Here is a 20,682-nt window from a genome sequence, read left to right on the forward strand (position 1 = left end):
GTTTATCTTAGACGAAAATTAACATTGATGAAAAGCATCTGGCAGTATTTGCAATTATTTTTGTGATCGTTATTTTCATTACTTTCTGTGGTTGAGTGGCTAAAGGACTTGTTTCCAAGGCCGTTGGTAATTAAGGAAAAGAACTAAATTAGGCCTGACTGAAACCAATAAGACAATTATTTATTATTACATAATAATAAATATAACTCATTGAATTGTTTCGCTCTAGGTAGGTATGTACTAAATAATGGATTAGGATCTATTTCCAACATGCCACTGATAATAATCGATGTAAGTTTATAAAAAACAAGAAACAATAATGTACATATTAGTTAAAATTAACATAGAATATACTTATTGTATAAAATTACCCAACGTTATTTCTAACAGAAAACCATATAAATTTTTAGATATCTATCTATATGCACATAACTTTACATATTTTATCAATTTACATAATACATTTATATTAAAACAACAATAAATAAAAAACTTAAGCTTTTGATTTTAAATCGTTCCATCAAATTGATAAGTGAGTAACACTGATAAAGAGAATTAAATTTCTCAAAATCGTAATCCTTTCCCTCGCAAAAACATCATATGATAAATACGTTCTTACATGTGAACCAATAATAATACAATCTAAAAAGATTAATATGTATAGAAAGGGCAATAACCGAATCCCTTTGTAGCTCCAAGCCCTCCCTTTATAAATTATACGTATAACGTATTCAACACTACTCTCGCACTAAAGTAAATACATCTATATACATATAAATAAAATTGGAGTGTCTGTTTGTAATATTGAAATAACCGTTTTTACTACATGTATATGAATATATATACGTAACATACACCAAAATAACATTTTTTATAATTTTTGTCTGTCCGTCTGTCTGTTTGTTCTGGCTAATCTCCGAAATGGCTGAACCGATTTAGAAGGGACTTTTATTGGCAGGTAGCTGATGTTATAAGGAGTAACTTAGGCTACGTTTATTTTAGAAAAATAAAGTAATGTTGCAGTATCCAAGAAACGGTCTAACTCTAAAAATAATTTATGCGGCAAAACAACGTTCGCCGGGTCAGCTAGTAATAAATAAGTTTCTATCAACTTTTTCGGGATGTTAATAATCACTGTGCGAATTTGATAAATATTTATTATTACTTCATTAGAAGTTTTCTTATAACCTTATTCTACTTCTTACTTCTCTTCTAATATTATAAATGTGAATGAATGTTTGATACGCTTTCACGCCTAAACCACCGAACTAATTTTAATAAAATTTAGTACAGAGATAGACTACAGCTTGAAAAAGGACGTAGGTTACCTTTTATTGCAAAATAAATAAATGGAGGGGTTGAAATAGGGGATGGCAGTTTGTATATACATTCGTCATCCCCCTGAGATTTTGTATTTAGCCAGTTGATAAGAAATAATTTATAAACATTTGTTCGAGCATTTTTGTAACTTTGACCTACTATGGGTATGAAATAGGAGATTAAAGTTCACAGGGAAATACTATTAAAGAGACTGTCCACAATGACAAGGAATATACGCTGTATCATAGAAGTGTGCTGAGAGAAAGAACAGTTTATATGTGTATTATTTTCAAAGTATCTTTTAACTTTGCGTAGAACTCAACACGGTCGTAAACATAGTTTTACTATGCTTTTAATTGAATTTATAGAATTTTTGTCTGCATATAAGTATATATGTCCGGGCAAAACGCCTGATCTATTAAATAGATTAAATTCAAATTGCTTGAATATTAACCAGAGGTCAGGACAACATGTAGGCTTTTGGTAATTTATACGTCTACAATCTAGATAGAGCCACTTGCTGCTAGCAAAGCATCTGCTAGCTTCTAGACAACCGATGAAAACAGGCCAGGTTTATTACTTTAGTGTGGGCGATAAGCTACGTCTTCCACTCACGGTTTGTATGTCGCATTGTGTGAGTGTGCGTGCATCACTCAAAATAGCCGTTAACTGTCAACCTCAATTTTTTTCGACGTTTTCACAGGCATCTAGGCTACATAAAGCGGCCAATCGGACGACGTTGCGGGCTGCAGCTAGTTTATAATATGGCTTGTGCCGTGTACGTCATTAGATACAAAAATAAATAAAAATAATTTTCGAAGATAAAAACTGACATACTACTGGGCAAATGAGACTTAACATCTTATGTCTCAAGGCGACGAGCGCAATTGTAGCGCCCCTCAGAAATTTTGGGTTTTTCAATAATCCTGAGCGGCACTGCATTGTAATGGGCAGGGCGTATCAATTACCATCAGTCAAACGTCCTGCTCATCTCGTCCCTTATTGTCATAATAATAAAAAATAACTATACTCCTAATTATTATCTGTGACAATTATTGTATTACGCAATCTACGTCAATTTGATTAGTGAAACCGCGATAAAATAACCGTTACAAAGAGCAGTAATTAAAATAGTGTTTTAAATATAAATGATAAGAATAATTGAGCTTATATTCTTATGCTTATTGGAGATAATGATAACATAACTGCGGTGCTGATCGATTTTAATATGCAAACATTTTAATAGTTTAGTTACTTAAGTTACATAAATAATATATATAGTATCTTGATTGTTAATTTTTAGAAGAGAAAATTGCGGAGAACGTTAACCTGATTTTTGAGTTTTTACTCACGACTTTTAGTCGGAATCGCGGTTCTCTATCGCACTGATTGTCTCGCCCGCGACGGTAGTTTGTCACAATACAGTAAACGAATAGTAACTTCATACGGGAGCGCCCGAATCGACGCACGCACTCATACACACAATTTACACGGCCGCTTATCAATCTTGGGGAGGCAAAACTATTGAATGCCACGCCGTATGCCACTTACGGCCGTTCCCAATACTAAGTACTGTAGATGAAGCCACAACCAGAGAGTTGAACAAAGCATACAAGATTTTATAACGATGCGTTACTCGAACGGTTGGCTCAGTTGGTTAGAGCACCGGCACGGAACGCCGGAGGTCGTGGTTTCGAGTCCCGCATCGTTCATAAAAATTTTGTTTTTCAAATTTTATTTGAATACAGTAAAAGCTTATATATGCATGAGGTATATAGCACCTCATATAGATTATACTTTGTTGGCCTTCTGTAGCCTTTACCTTGCCTATACTTAACGTTAATCTTAACCTTAAAACATACTGTGACCAACAATTTTTTTAAGTACTTACAATTAAGATAATTTTTACATATTAACAGTCTCGAAGAAATTAACATATCCGCAACTGTTTTATTTAAATCCAAATTCAAGTATTTTTTTATTCAAAACAGGATTTAAAATCACATATTAAACGTCAAAAACTAACACCCATTCGAAAAAGTATGCCTCAGACCTGAGAAGATGTTGGAGGCTCCTTTGCACAGGATGCCGGCTAGATTATGTGTACCACCTTTTTCTGCCGTGAAGTAGTAATGTGTAAGCATTATTGAGTTTCGGTTTGAAGGGCGCCGTACCTAGTGGAATTACTGGGCAAATGAGACTTAACAATTGTAAGTATTTTCAAGAATCCTGAGCGGCATTGCATTGTAATGGGCAGGTTGTATCAATTACTATCAGCTGAACTTACTGCTCGCAAGAAACAATGATGTAATTTATGTAAAATCGTACATTTCCAGCCTGTGCTATGATTATGAAAATCACATTACCATACAAACGTTTTTTAACAATTCTTTTGAATTTCGTAACATATTTGTTTTGTACATTTTCTGAGACCATGTTGTAAAAGAACATATATCGCTCAAAAAAAGACCTACTAACTCGACTTAACCGAGTAGTAGGCGAAACAAGTTTATCTTAAAAATAAAATATGTATGTTAAAAAAGCTAAAAAACATCACCACATAAATTGTAGCTATGTTTGGAAGCAGATACCGTTTCGAAGATATTCGGAAATATAAATAATCATATTCTTTCCACCTTCAAGTACCTATATGTCTCTTTTATCGCAATCTTGACGAAAAATCTTTAAGATTATTATTTTACATCACATTTATCGTAACTCGGAATGTTCTTGGAACTTCTATGGATGTGTGACGTCATGGATTTCTTAAGTCTGTTATAAGGAAAGGTTGTTGGTAGCTTGTATACAAGTACGTAACCTTTGCATTTTTATACGTCTGTAACATCCAGCCAATGACTGAAGGTTGCATATTAACTATTTTGTACTACTCGAGAGACAGTCACTGATTGGCTTAGAAGATTTTGAAGACTGGGGGGCTGGTTATAAGGCCAGTAGGAAGGTTTTTTGTATAGGATTGCGGCTTGGATGGTATCACAGGAGCGCTTATTCTGCTGTGAAGCAGTAATGTACATTTCTGGTCGGATTTCGCGACCTTATCGCTAATGAGCGATCTCGTCCAGGTAACCTAAAGGTGGAGGAGATTTTATTTATAACTTTGCGTAAGGTAATAAATTAACATAAACTAACATTATACTTACTGTTAGATATACCAACGCACAAAAGAGGAGAAAGTCAAATCTACTGAAACAGTAAAAAATTCAATTATGTACTTATATTTAAATAATACTTAATTATGTAATGCGTTAAAGTTTATTTTTTAAAAAGTGTCGCAAATAACACGATTTCGCTTTGGTGTATTCTAAATACACGTAACAGAATTCCCGTTACTATCCGTTACTCCGTTCACTATAAATATGTGTCACCAGAAGTCACGAATCACGACTCTAATAGTATTATATTATAATACCTAATTTGCGAGTCACAGTTCGTGAAATACATATCAGCTGTTGACAAATTGAGATGGCTTATCGACCCAAATGAAACCGTTACATATTTAATATACTTAAAAATGTGGCTTGCGTTGTTTCTATGACGACGACTTGACATTGAAATATTTAACCAAAGGGAGACGACGAGTCGCAGAAAGTCCAGTTTATGATAATGAGATGGACGGGTGTTTTCGTATACCATCAGGTACCCATAATTTCGCATTTCAAATTTATTACATCGTCTGAAACTTTTTCGTCTGTGTGTTGCATGTCGCATGACGGTCGGGCTGTTCGGGTGGAAGAGTAGGTTCGAAATACAACCACACACTTGATAAAGTTTTTATTTTTTATTTTAAGAAAATGTAAAGCATCGTATATAAATTTTGTTTTTTTTCTATGCTAATATTAATACCTATGTTATTTTGTGAAAAAAAGTTTCACTTGCATCGTGGTTTCATAAAACTACATAATTGCTTTTTTTATAGTTTAGTTTTAATTTATGTATAGTTTTATGCGGTAGTTGAATATTTGAGTCATGAGCTTACGACTTTGGAAATATAACAAAATTAACACAATTGAACATAAAAAGTTTTTTAACTTTAACAGATTAACTGTCAACCTAAATTTTTTTCGACGTTTTCATAGTTGTCACAGTCTATCTAGGCGAATAAATGATCTCTTAAGTTCAAAACATACTAGCGCTTTACAAAGCTCAGGTCCTTCCACATATAGTATTGCTGTCATCTCTGGTCTGGCGCACCCCAGTATCAGCTCGATCCATTTGACCGCGTGTAACGCAGAGCAGCTCGAATTGTCGGGGACCCAATAATCTGTGAACGGCTGGATAACTTGGCGTTGCGAAGAGACGTCGCTTCATTGTGTGTCTTCTATCGCATTTATCACGGGGAGTGTTTCGAAGAGCTGTTTCACCTGATTCCACTTTCGCACGACACGCCACAAATTAGGATATCATCCCTACCATCTTGATGATGGCGGTCCTCCACAGTGCGGTTTTCAAGGAGCTTTCTTCCACTTACTACAAAGCTGTGGAATGAGCTTCCTTGTGCGAACTGTGGAATGTTTTCGGGAAGATACGACATGGGTACCTTAAAAAAAGCGCGTACACCGGCAACGTTCATGTGATTCCTCTGTTGTTGCATAAGAATATGGGCGGCGGTGATCACTGAACACCAGGTGATCCGTTCGCTCGTTTGTCGTCCTTTTCCATAAAAAAAATCACTATATCTAATACCAAGCATGGATGACTGTGGGTTACAGTAACAGATTCGCTTTCCTTTTCTATCTTGCTGTATCTCCGTTAAAGATGCTCTTTAGTCTCGTCCGGTGTGTTAATATGCTAGCTTATTGGTTTCAACTACTTGTTGAATATATACAAATGTAAGTTTTCTGTAGTGTTAATTCCGCCAATATTTGTTTTTAAAACAATTCGACACGTGTTTCGCCTCTACACGAGGCATCCTCAGGACGTGTTGTCTCGCCAAAATCTGGCACGTGACACAGTCTCTTTGAGTCTCGTATATCTTTGTATAATTATGGATTTCCGCAAAGTAACGCCTAATTCAATAAATTTATTTGTTGAATATCAAATTTCATTTAATACGTCTGAATTTGTCATTTTCAATATATTTATTTACGAAAGTTCTAACTTTTACGAACACAGTCGACAAAACAAAATCAAATAGACTGTAGTACTGTCAAATTATTGATAATATTATCAAAGCATAACATGGAATTTCACAACAGGCAGGTAATAAAGATTGTATATTTCTAATTTTGCTTAAAAAATAGTTCCTACCAGATTAAATGATAAAATTTCCTTTACACAACGATAGCCTTGCAAAACTGTTATCATTAATATTTTAGCTACAAATAACGATATAATATTATCATACTTCACGTTGTGTTATTGTGATGTTATATAGATGTTTCTTTCCTTGATAATACATTTCGACTTATTATACCAAATGTCATAAAATTTAAAACGAATTAATACCTTGATTATTAATACCTTAATTAAAACGATTAATAATATTTCCAAAAAAAACGCAACGCCGAGAGCTATTTGGACCTTTTTTTAAAGCGGTTACATATTTGTACAGGAGTCGTAGAAGCCTGATAAAAAATAAAAGAAAAATATAAAAATAAATGATTAAATTTTGATTAGGTGTAGCTTAAATATATATTTATACGTATATATGTATCACAATGACAAATAAAATTAAATTGAATGGGTGGTATAGGAACGTGACTGTGACGCATGAAAAGACATTCACTTTATATGTTTTACTAGTAAACTAATTCCATTTTGTATGCGCCATTTTAGTGCTCATAGTGGTTGTAACGCACGTCAAAATGTTTTCATTACACACTAACAGTGGTCGTTCGGCATATAAGTAACTCTTTGTAGTGTGTTCAGGAAGGAATCGTTAAAATGGATGATATAAGACATATAACGCGTTCTGAATCCTGGCACATGAAAACACATTCACTGATGTGTATTACACGTTTTACTAGTAAAATAATTCCATTTTTTATGCGCCATTTTAGCGCTCACAGTGGCTGTGTCTCACGTCAAAATGTTTTCATCACACACTCACTGTGGCCGTTCGGCAAATAAGTAACTCTTTGTAATGTGTTCAGGAAAAGAATCGTTTAAATGCATGATATGGGACATATAACGCGTTCCGAGTCCTGACTCATGAAAGACACATTTACTGTATTACTCACATGTTTTACTAGTAAACTGATTCCATTTCATGTTCGTCATTTTGGCGTTGATAGTGGTTGTGGCTCATGCATGCTCGGAACTAATAATTATTAATAACTTTATAATGTCAAAATAATTTTAGTGTTAAACTAACCGTGTTCGTTCGACTCTCTATGCACTGTTTCTAGGACGAATCCCTTACTGTGTTTTTAATAAATGCAAAGTAAAGTTATTCCAAATTTAAAACGTTTCGATCCTATAAATAAACTCGGCATAAATATTGGCTATATCTCTGAAAACACTTTTAATGCAATGGTAATTATTATTCTTAAGTTTTCCGAAGTTCAAGCAACCTTGTAAATGAACGCAGGATAAGTTCTACGTACGAATAAACCAATCATTAGCAAAATGACTGTACCACTGAAAAAAAACTACACATTTTGCATATAATTTCTCTGGTATTTTTATGCCACTACAGAATTACAAGATAGGGAGAAGTAATTTTTAAACATGGTAGCTTTAGGTACTTATATATTTTATTTTATTTTGGTAACACAAAATTACAATTTTAATGTTATATAATTACTAAAGAGAAGACTTATAGTGCCGAAAATTACAATGTTAAATTAAATACCTAGTGCTAAACATAAACAGCCTTACAAATAAACTTGGTATAAAGTTATAACTGATGATAAACAAAGAAAATGCAAAATGTTTACAATATCGTTGACAACACTGTTAATACGCCAATTTTATTTAGGCCGAAGAGTTAACATTTACAACAAACGTGTACAATACAATAACTTTAAATATTTTATTCTCTATTCGTAACAAGATTACATAAGTTTGAGAATTAATTTCTTTCTAAATCTATACTAATATTATAAAGCTGCAGTGTTTGTTTGTTTGTTTGTTTGTTTGTTTGTTTGAACGCGCTAATCTCTGGTACTACTGGTCACAATGAATTTGAATGATTCTTTCAGTGTTGGGTAGTCCATTTATCGAGGAAGGCTATAGGCTATGTTTTTTTTTTCAAAATTAGGGATCCGTAATAAAATTGCTATTTTGTAACACAAGGTGTAAAATCGAAAACCTATTTTTTGCGTGCGCTGCTAAAACTATTGACAATATAACAAAATGATGTACAGGCTATAATATAGGCAATATTTTATTACTTATAAAACTATCGCGTGAATTGTACTTTATATGGCATAACAACGTTTGCCGGGTCAGCTAGTTCTTTATAAGATAACCCAAAAACATCCATATCAGAAAAATCTTTATTGTAGGAATTAAGTGCTCGTGGTATAAAGCTATTCAAAGTTTATTTTTTTGTGTAGCGTGGTGGAACAAAAATATTTAATTTACGACAGGAGCGGATGGGAAGTTTGGCGCGTAATGTAAATGATACTTTTGAAAGTAGATAAGGACAGTCAATCTCATTATTTAGAATTTTATAGATAAATATAATATCGATGAATTTACGACGATTAACTAAGCTTAGAATATTGTATTTTTCAAGTGAGTCTGCATAAGAAGGAGTCGTATTATTGGAGTGATAGTTTAAAGTGTTTATAATTTTCTTTTGCACTTTTTCTATTCTATTTTCATGGAACTTATAGTTAGGATTGCATACACTACAACCAAACTCCAGAACTGATCTTACAAACGAAAAATAAAGTATTAATAGTGTTCGAGGTTTTTTAAATGGTTTACAGATTCTGTTTATAAAACCTAAGTTACGGAAAGCTCTCTGCACAATTGTATCAATATGATGATTAAAAGTGAGTTTTGATCCGTCTTAAGTCTCTTACCGTATCTACGCGTTTTAAATTATAATCATCTAACCTATAGTCGAATGTAATTTTTCTTCTATTGTTGCGAATGTATGAGATAACGGAGCATTTATCTATATTGATAAATAGTTGGTTTTTTGTACAATAATTCGACAACGACTCGATATCCAACTGTAATTTTTAGACATCTATGGTTTCAATAATACGAAAAATTTTTGTGTCATCGGCATATTGCAAAAACATTGAATTTCTGAAGGTTGATCCTATATCGTTAATATATAATGAGATTAATAATAATAATACATTACTTTACATTGCGTTTATTAATAAGACAGTTATGTATCCATGATATAGTTGTGCGGTTTATTGGTTGTTATGTTTTTTTTTTTGCCTTTTTTTACAATATATTGTTTCATCACCTTGTTTTTCACGGTTGTATACCATTTTTTTTTTTATGAAAATAAGGGCGGGACGAGCTGGACTTTCAGTTGATACGCCTTGCCAATTACAACGCAGTGCCATTCAGGATTCTTGAAAAACATTGAATTTTCTGAGCAGCAAAGGTGCTCGTCACCTTGAGATAAGATGTTAAGTCGCATTTGCCCAGTAATTTTACTAGCTACGGCGCCCTTCAGACCGAAATACAATAATGTTTTCACATTACTGCTTCACGTCAGAAAAAGGCGCCGTTGTGGTACCCATAATCTAGCCGGCATACTGTGCAAAAGAGCCACCCGCTGGCATAACCCATCCGTCATAACTATTGTGTTTTCTTCATTACTTGTTTGTTTAAGTCCTGGTTGTATACGATCCGCAAAAACGTCATTATCATTATGATATGATCACGGAGGAAAATATTGCGTAGAATTGCGGCTCAACTCATTACAGAGTACTTCGCAGAAAATGTTTGAAATATGCACCTTCGTCGTATGAAGATATGATAATATATTATCTGATAAAAACTCTAATGCCTATGTTATACTGCGAAGTTGTATAGTGGGAAATCACCTGGTTTAATTTGTACACCAGTTGTAAGGCTGCGTGGAAAATAGGTAAAATTAAACTATATCTGGATGTTCTAATGTATATTGCACAATTTTCAAATGGCACGATAATATTATATAGGGGCGTTGGGGAAGATTCGTAAAATCTTCTCATCCCAAATACCAGTGTCGACGTGGTCGCTAACCTATGGGTTTTATGGGAAATGGAGAAGGAGAAGAATAGCTCATTTTCGGAGTTTCTTTGCGAGTTCGAATCAGAAATGCGGAGATCCGAAGCAGAACCAAAGTCACTGACATAGCCCAGATGGTAGAGAAACTGAAGTGTTAGGGAGCAGGGCACATAGCTTGGCGGAGAGAAGGCCGTTTGGGCAGTAAAGTCCTCGAATGTCAACGTACCGGAAGACGTAGTGTTCGGAGGCCGCCCGCAGTAAGATGGACCGACAATACGATACTATTAAATTTGTAATTATATTGGATTGTAGATTTAAGATCTACTGTTATCGTATGACAAAATTTGATTTCAAAGTTTGGATAATGAAAGCGCCCTACAGAAAGATAACACCGCTTATCATCAGCTAGTTTCTTTTTTTTTGTTTCTTCTTGTCTCTTTTTCTTCGTCCCATATCCTTAATTGTGATAAAGATTGATTATATTTTGTTAATAACCAAAACTCTGTGCGGCTTCGCAATTGCACTGGTCTTGAGACATACGACGATAAGTCAATTTACGTCAGTAATTTCACTACTTATTACGACTTTCAGACCGCAACACAATAGTGCTTGCATATTACTGCTTCACGGCAGAAAAAGCGCTACTGTGACACCCACGAAGTCTGTATCTAGCATCCTGTGTAAAGAAGCCTCCCACTGGTCGGATCTGATTCTGTCTACAAGAGAGCCATTTCACCAGTATTGCCCCTTAAATGCAAGTTCTCATATTCTTCGTACTTTAGATTTAACCCCTTTTTTCATCCAACTCCGACCAGAAAGTCGCAATTTCTCAAAATTGATCCCTGTACAACTCTTTTTAATCCCGGAAAGACGTAGGTTGTTATTTTCTCTTCTTTTTAACGCTTACATTCACTTTCATTCAAATTCCTCTTAAAATAGTGCTGCACGTTTGTTAATTGACGATGATCTGATCGATTCGAACGAGATCTTGCATTTTAGTCGTTTCGACGTACATGCTCGTTGATATGAGTGATCAACAATTATTAGGTCGCTGCAAAATCAACACCTCTACTCATTGTCATTACAACTGCATCTATTGTATCATTATGCTAACATTGCAATTCATTTCCTAGAACCTATGCTAATTAGAAGTAATTGCAGTCATGCACGCGGTTTCATCATTACCTCTATTGTTTTATTTATATTTATCTAGTATTTACTACGTGAAGATTACATTGTTTCAAAACGGTCTCAACCCTTTCATAATATCTTATAATATATTACTGTTATTGTTCGGAAATCTAATGACGTTGGAATATCCCAAAAAGGATAACGTAAAACATAACTAAGAAAGAAAATAACAATAGCTAGGTTTAGGTAAGTATTTAATGAAAGAAACAGAAAAATGTAGTCTAATACAATAATACGTAGTTATCAATTACAAGATCAAGTTAGATTGACTGTATAGATTTAGAGAACATGGTTGGATGTGTCGGGAACATTGAAATGTAAATACGGAGATAGAAATGTAATAAGTGATAATTCCTTGCGTTTACATTCATTGCTGCATGCGTTTGTAATGTTCGCGATATTAAGGGACTTGCGCAGCAATGTTGTCCAAAACGATCGCAATTGTAAGTTCCGCAGTCCTATTTGATACTAAATCACTACTTACAGTTTTTGTTGTAGTTTTTGTCACGTCTACGGCCGTTCCCAATATACTATCTGCTGATAGAGATAAATTACTACCTTCTACTGACTCAGCTGTCAATAATCTGAAGCTGTCCCAATATGCCCGATAAGTCATTCTTATCGCCTTATATTGAGACGCGTGAATTGCAATTTCCATACAAACTTCTATCGCTGGTAAGCTATACGTCCTCCCATTGACAGACAGCGTGGACGGATAAGGCGAGATACCGTCGACAAGTTCATTGGGAGAAAAAAGTCAACAATAGTTACGATTTTTATCTCAAGTAGGCCACAACCGGAGATAGACTGAATATTGGGAACGGCCGTAAGGCAGCATGTTAAACGCGGTTATGCCATTTCTAGTATCTTTTTGTTCAGATTTATTACGGTTACTCGATTTATTACGATGTGGATCCTTAGTTTCGTAATCATTGAAACACACGCATGTGACTTTTATTTATGTTTGCACCAAAAGTGTCAAAGGCAATAATTCATTGTTGTTTTTTCATATTTTAAAATGACTTTCGGCCTTGTCGCTGTCTGAGAGCAGTGGCCTAGTTAATTAATCATGCGTTTTGGCACCATTTTGTCTCGACATAATACTCCTGACCGGAGTGTCTGTGTAACAAATCAAACGAATCCTGCTCAGTGGAACGTTAGTGGGTCAACACGGTTGTCATAATTTGACTTGTATAATGAATATCGATGAGGTTTCTTGAACAAAGAGTAGATAATGTATACGTATATTACATTTCCTATCTGCCTGTCAAACGTTTTTCGCGGTATAAATTGTTTTTACTGAATATTTCGCTGATATAAATATAAAAAAAATGTGGGAAGCCACCCTTATCACTTTGGCCTGAGATTAAGGATTGGTCTCCGCTAAGCTCCAACTAGATACCGCACTACCTAAGAAAAATAGCTGTTTTTTAATGCGGATTCAATTAGATGCTTGTGTGCGTAGCATTTTGAAACTCAATGGCATCTTTCACATTTTGTAACATACGCTTCGGGTTCATTCTACATTGAAATTAATAAAATACATAATACTTACTGATGATTGATCTCAGTGCAGTGTCTTTCTTATTTCTTGTAGTATTCAAAGTTAAAATTTAGTAAACTGCGCAACCCGGTTTCAGTTTCAATTATTAGCAATAATTTAACTGAACATGTGGCACATCAACATCATACATTGTTCGAGACTGGCTCGAGTAGACCCACTTGGGCGTATTAGATGTCAAATATGTATCGGTCGTTGTTGTTAAATATGTATCGGTCAAGCCTTTTCGGGAGGAGCTTGGTAACAAACATTTATGACACGGGAATTTTGTATATTAGGCTGCATATATTAGAATTTTAAGAAAATCTCTAGTCTCGGTCTTATAGTGTAATATTGTGAAACTAAACATACAATCATAGGTTTAGAATATACTTATTCATACGCGTATTTATACGATCAGACAACCAGATAATACGTAAATAATTTTGATTTGTCTGTGGCTAATTTAATTTACCACTTGTGTAATAATAAATTAAAATTAGATGGAGAAATATTAAATAATAGGACGGTACCGCAGAATACGTTGGATGAGGGCAGCACAGGATCAATCGTCGTGGAGATCTTTGGGCGAGGCCTTTGTCCAGCAGTGGACATCTTCCGGCTGAAATGATGACCGCAGAGTAAAATAAATTTTAAGGAATAAAGGTGTAATCCCCCGCATTGGGACAGGGCTGGATATTATCGTAATTAACGTGTTACGCAATTTTGCAAAATGTACATTTGATTGGTGATTTTCAAGATCTACCTGGGCGTGACGTCACTAAGATGGCAGACTGTCCCATTGTTATCCCGCGGGGATTATAATAATAATTACTCCAGTAACGGTGACAGTAAACAACAAACATAGTTTTAATGATTGGACAACAATGGGTATCCACAAAAGTCGTACACGCTTATATGACCTTTATTATGAGAAACATTACAATAATAGTGAAGAATTTAAAATATATGTAAAAAAATACTCCAAGCTTTTTAAAATAGTTTGTCATGAAGCGAAAACACGTTTCATTGCAGATAAAATTAAAAACAGTAATAATAAAGTAAAAGCGACTTGGAGTGTAATTAACAATGAAACTGGTAGATCGAATTGCCGTAACACCTCTATCTGTTTAAATATTAATAATCGCGTTATAAATTCGGAAATAGAAATTGCAAATGAATTTGATAAATACTTCTCCGAAATCCCGATTGTCACGACCAAATACCTTAACTCTTCGCCAAAAGCAGCATATGATATGCTTAAATTACACGTACCAGTATCTTCTACTGACTTGAAATTTAAGTATGTTACAGGTAGCGATATAATAAAAATCTTCAAATTAATTAACCTAAAAAATACAAAAGACCTATGGGGCCATTCAACTAATATTGTTAAATACATACTTGACATTATAGCACCTGAATTAGCAATAATATTTAATGAATGCATAGATGAGGGTGTGTTCCCTGACCTCATGAAATACAGCAAAGTTATACCTTTGTTTAAATCGGGCAGTTCTTTTGACCCTGCTAATTTCAGACCTATTTCAGTGCTGCCTGTTTTTAGTAAAATTTTTGAAAAACTTTTGCTTCAACAGCTACAAATGCATTTTTGTAAATTAATGAACAAAAATCAGTTTGGTTTCACTAGGGGTTTATCAACAATTAATGCGGGTACTAGACTCATTGAGCACATCTTTGACGCCTGGGAAGAGTCACAGGATGCATTGGGCATTTTTTGTGATTTGTCAAAAGCATTTGACTGCGTCCACCATGAAACTTTACTCCTAAAACTAAAGCATTATGGAGTGAAAAATAGAGCCCTAAATCTGTTAAAATCATATTTAAGCGAAAGAGTTCATATAGTCGATGTAAATGGCAAACGGTCTTCGGGTAAACCTGTGGGAATAGGTGTTCCACAGGGTTCTATTCTCGGTCCTTTCTTGTTTCTTATATATATTAACGATCTACCGTTTGTGGTAGATGATAGCCATGAGATTGTATTGTTTGCTGATGATACTTCACTTATTTTTAAAGTGAAGCGACGTGCGGATATTGATGACGAGGTAAGCAATGCACTCTCAAAGATAGTGCGTTGGTTTGAGACGAATAATCTGCACTTAAACAGTAAAAAAACAAATTGTTTACGGTTCATTACACCAAACACAGCGGAGGTACAAACCAACGTACTTATGAATGACCAGAGATTGGAACTTGTGGACACTACGGTCTTCCTGGGTATCACGTTAGATAAAAAGCTTCAGTGGGGTCCACATATTACCCATCTAGCAGATAGACTCAGCTCTGCGGCATATGCAGTTAGAAAGATTAGAGAGTACACGAATGTTGCGACCGCTAGATTAGTGTACTTTAGTTATTTTCACAGCATCATGACGTACGGTATATTACTATGGGGTCATGCTGCTGACATTGATATAGTGTTAGCTCTGCAAAAGAGAGCTGTTCGTGCTATATATCAGCTTGGTTATAGACAGTCTCTCCAAGAAAAATTTAAAGAAATAAATATTATGACTGTTTATTGTCAGTACATTTATGAAAATTTAATATATGTTCACAAAAATCGTCACCTTTTTGCTCTTAATAGTGATTTTCATTATTATAACACTAGAAATAAGGGATTGCTTGTAACTAATTCTAGTAGGCTTCATAAGATACATAATAGCTTTAAGGGTAAATGTATACACTTCTACAATAAAGTCCCAGCCACTGTTCAGGCATTGTCTATAAATAAATTTAAATGTTTTATAAAAAAATGGCTCTGTCGTAAATCCTATTACTCCACTGCTGAATATCTAAATGATCGGACAGCCTGGGACTAGATTGTGATTATTTTATAGCAACTGTACAATATTGTATACTTTTATTGAAAAGAGCGCAAAAAAAAAGAATGCTGGAGAGTTTCTTGCGCCGCTTCTTCTCTCTCAGAGCGCCATTTGTTTCCGAAGCGGTAGTAGTATCTAGTAGTATAAGAAATGACATCAAAAAGAATTCTAAAGGAATCAATTTTGAGAAAATAAATGCCTTTTATGCCTTTTAATAATAAATAAAAAATACTTGCATATAAGTTTACGCAGAAAGACCTCCGAAAATTTTTGAATTATTAATTTGACATTGACAAAGTGACGTCATATCAATGTTAATAATATCGTTTAGCGCTAATTGAGACAAAAACTAAAAATAATCTTCATTAGTGCCTCAATTAAATTCAATTTACTCTCATGTGTATCACCAAGTTTATAGAACTTTCCACATAGAGTGTGCATCAAATAATTACTTATATCATAATAATTATGATACAATAATTGTATGAATAGCACATGCCTCCAGCTCTTGGATAACGGGAATGTCACCTTATCCAAGACCTGGAGCCATGTGAACGTTCTCTCGTTAAAAATAATGATACCGCAACCCCTATGAAAGCTGTAGAATGGGTTAGATTAATTGGTGTTGCGGTAGAGACGTCGCTTCATTGTGTGTCTTTTATCGCATTTATCACTTATTCCCCAAAAATCGATAACACCAAGCACCGGCTTAATGGCGGTACGTGACTACTTTCAAATTGAATAGTCAGTAGTGACATACAGAATACATTAGACAATAGAATTTATCATTGCGGGAATTTTTAAAACCAGCCTTATGGCCTAGGTACATAGTGCCAAGGTACAACAGGTTGACTACTATATAGAATTTTTATTTTCTTTTTTGGCTTAATTAAAATGCATGTCATTTTATACCTTGTTGGCGGAATTTTTGAAATAAATATATAAATCATATCAGAATCAGATCAGACGCCAACGTATGGTTCAAAGTACTTCAATCATATGCTAATGTAAAAAAGGATGATTGTTAATCCAAATAAAACTAAAGTTAATAATCCTACTATACGAAATGATTGAGGGGGAAATTCTAACAGAATGTATCGACACAATTTTTTGGCCCGAACTTTGTAATTTGAATGTAGATATGAATCCTGATAGATGTCCTTTGTGTGTGTTCTTAGCTTCCGATATGGGTGTCTTGTAAAAATACAACACTATATCCCTATTTAAGAATAAATTACACAAGAGAAATAACAAATTTTACGTTTACATTGTAAAAGTACAAGTGTAAGTGTGATTGTAATAAGGCTGAAGTCACACGAGACTACCGTTACCCCTGATCAAGACTTTCTTGAAAAAATAACCTTTACCAGACTTATTTTAATTTAAAAGCGCGATCCACAGTGTAATTGTTCACTGAAGTATCAAAACAAAAAATCCATTAACTATTTTAATTACCTAGCTAGATGTAATTGTTATTTAAATTACGAAACTTACCAATAATAAAATAATTGTGTCTAGAGTTAAAACTATATTGTCTTTTTAATAATAATATATTTCCATTCATCATCTTGTTACATTGATGACACAGGCACCAGGCACAGCTAGGGTGGGAGGCATGTAATGCAATGAAAGAACTTCTTTGTCCACGCATGACGCCAGTACAACCGTTAATAACACATAATTATTAGCCGTTTAATGACTTTTAATATTTTATCGATTTGAAATTGTAGTAAAAGTACCATTCCCGAGATACCATGTTGATATCTATCTTCCAAACTTATTGAAATAAGTTTGGGCGTGAAATTTTAAAAGTTAGATATAATCATAATATTAATTATTAGAATTTCATTAGTATTAATACTATATAGACCCACGGACGAGTAAAATAAGAAGGACTCCGTGTCACCTTACATAACAGTGAGGCACCAAAACAAGCCGGTAAACGTGGTACATAGCCCCACGCATACACTTACACTAATGCAAGCCGATCGGCCGCCATTATGAGATTCGCCATTGTCTGCGACAGATCAGTTTGCGTCGCAAAAAAATATTTAAAAAATGCTGTCGTGCGTTGTGAAAATGTGTAAAAACAATACTATTAATATCAATAGTATTTGTGGATATATGATTATTTAAGGGAGAAAAAAATTGTGTATCTGGTGTATCCGCACACACACTACCATAAAGGTGCTTCACTTGCTCATATCACGGCGCGGAGTCCTTCTTTTTTTACTAGTCCGTGTATAGATCTAATTGCGATATTAGACTTTCAACTTTACTGAGGCGAGAGAAAGGCGAAATAGATTGTGTGCTAAAAAGATGGATGAATGAAATTCGTAATTATCTTTCATTTAGGTTTAAATAACTTTATTCTCATTAAAACCTTTTGTCACTTACATGAGAAATTAACATGTCAACAATTAAAGAAGGTACTTACAAACAATGATTTTGGTAGGTACAGAATGCAATACAATGCTAGGCAAATAGATAGAAAACAACCCACCTATGTTATTGAAACGTTTCATAATTATTGAGTATATGCCTTTGGAGGCTCGCCTTAAAAGAAGTCAATGTTTTGGCATTTCTTATTTCTGAGGGCAGGTTGTTATATATCTGAACTCATATTTAAACAATCAATCAATGAATCCCCATCTACGCTGATGTTTATCAAGTCGGTTAGTGGAGTAGGTTATTCAAGAAAACATGTATGTTTAGTTTCCTTAAAACAACCAGTGAATACTGGTCATTCGTAGAAACGCCATCGAAACTACTACAAAAACTGTATTTGTGTTTTTTTTTCAATCAGCTATAAGACTTGACTGATTAACGGCCGTTTTGAATAACCTATCTACCCTTAGTTTATCTTACGGATACATTGCTGTCACCGTTTAATGACAAGATCGTATGTATCCATAGTTATGTCCAATATAGTTACGGCCGTTCCCAATATACTATCTACAGATAGAGATAAATTACTGCCTTCTACTGTCAGTAATTAGCTGTCAATAGTCTGAAGCTGTCCCAATATACCCGATAAGTCATACTTATCGCCTTATATTGGACGCGTGAATTGCAATTTCCATACAAACTTAAATCATTGGTATGTGTGCGTTGATTCGGACGCTGTAGCATGAAGTTGAAGTACTGTTTTACTTCTAGTAATCGTAGTCTCTGTCCCACTAGCTTAAGCTAGGTTAGCCTAGTCATTATAACTTTTCGGTTACAGCCCTGTATGTCGCCAGTTCACTTATCATTACAATATTATGACAGCGACTTCCTTACAGTTTTAAATATGGTGCCACCAATTAACCTGGGTTTCTTTATCCAAACAGATAAATTCTAAAGTACGTAAATAATATTTGGTTTAATAATCACACAGTACTATGTAAGGACAGTGTAATAATAAAATATTCTTCGAATACGCTGTGTGTAGGTATCTGTTAAGTATTCGTATTATAATACTGTCGAACCATTGTTCGTGCCATCTGCGTACATCACACGCTAATTTCGATTCAACTCGTCGCTTTCGTCAAAGGACAATGCAAGAATTCGCGACTAATAGCCTACACACATGGTCGGATTTGGTACGGTCCGATGGGCGCTTCGCACCAATTGATCCTGTCCGGACGGTAATAATAATAATTATGAAAAACGCGACATAGGTACCATCGAATATGGTCCGCTACCGCGTCGGAGGCTACGGTCGTGCCAAATCTGATGTGTTTAGGCTATTAGTGTCTCTTCTAGTCTAAATTCTAGTTCCCGGATATTCCGCTGCAAACTGCGTGAGTGCACGCTTTCCTATGTTCTGTTTGTTACTGTTAGAAATTAGTAAGCAGTCGCCGAGTGCACACATCTGGTTTCTGGAATGACCATGAGTATTTGCACCATACAACCTGCAAGCGCGTCGTATGAAGAGGCACTTTGAGCAAATTTTAACATCTACAAAAGCTCTTTTAAATAAAATCATTAATATTGGGGAGTATAAAACATAATGTGCCTTTGTAAGTAAGTAACAGTAAGATATATATTGTTAATTGTTATATTCAAAATTATGTGAGTTATTATTATGATTAGGGGATTAAAATGCACTTAAATCCTAGCATCTATTGTGCCCCGTGCTTGCGCTAGCGCACCTTCCCTCAACTCCCTATGTATAAAAATTAGATTAGGAAAAGAATCGAGGCTACTAACTAGGAAACATGTTACTGTGCCGAAATTTAAATTATATCCTGAAGACCGATTACTTTAAAGCGGCGTAGGATGCTCAGGGGGCTTAGGCAGGGCACGTCCACTTCTTTGAGTGAAGGTATTTTTAGACACCCCAATTGACACCCCTTTAATATTATTGTAATTCACAATTATGTTAGTTACTATAATATTAAAGAAAATCGTAATTAAAATATATATTTTTGTTGGACACTCATCCAATACGAAGTGTGTTGTAAGGTTAAGGTATTGTGTATGGCGTCAGGCCTTTGTTCGTGTCAACTGCCATCTGTGTACACCACACGCCGAATTGAATTCCACATGCTACTTACGTCAAGAAAACATCAATAACTTATTTGATGTTACTGGTTTTACTTAGTGACAGACATTTTGAATTTTATTTCATTAAGGCCGCTATCCCAAGAAATCGCC

At 34.6% G+C, this 20,682-nt stretch overlaps 1 protein-coding gene across 1 annotated transcript in view; it reads left to right on the forward strand.

Annotated features, from left to right (window-relative positions):
- The window catches only part of LOC126965718 (uncharacterized), a 56,789-nt gene that overhangs the window by 1,068 nt on the left and 35,039 nt on the right, over positions 1–20,682 (forward strand). The gene's annotated exons all lie outside the window — the stretch shown is intronic.

This window comes from Leptidea sinapis, chromosome 8 (assembly GCF_905404315.1).
Source record: "Leptidea sinapis chromosome 8, ilLepSina1.1, whole genome shotgun sequence".
Lineage (NCBI taxonomy): Eukaryota > Metazoa > Arthropoda > Insecta > Lepidoptera > Pieridae > Leptidea > Leptidea sinapis.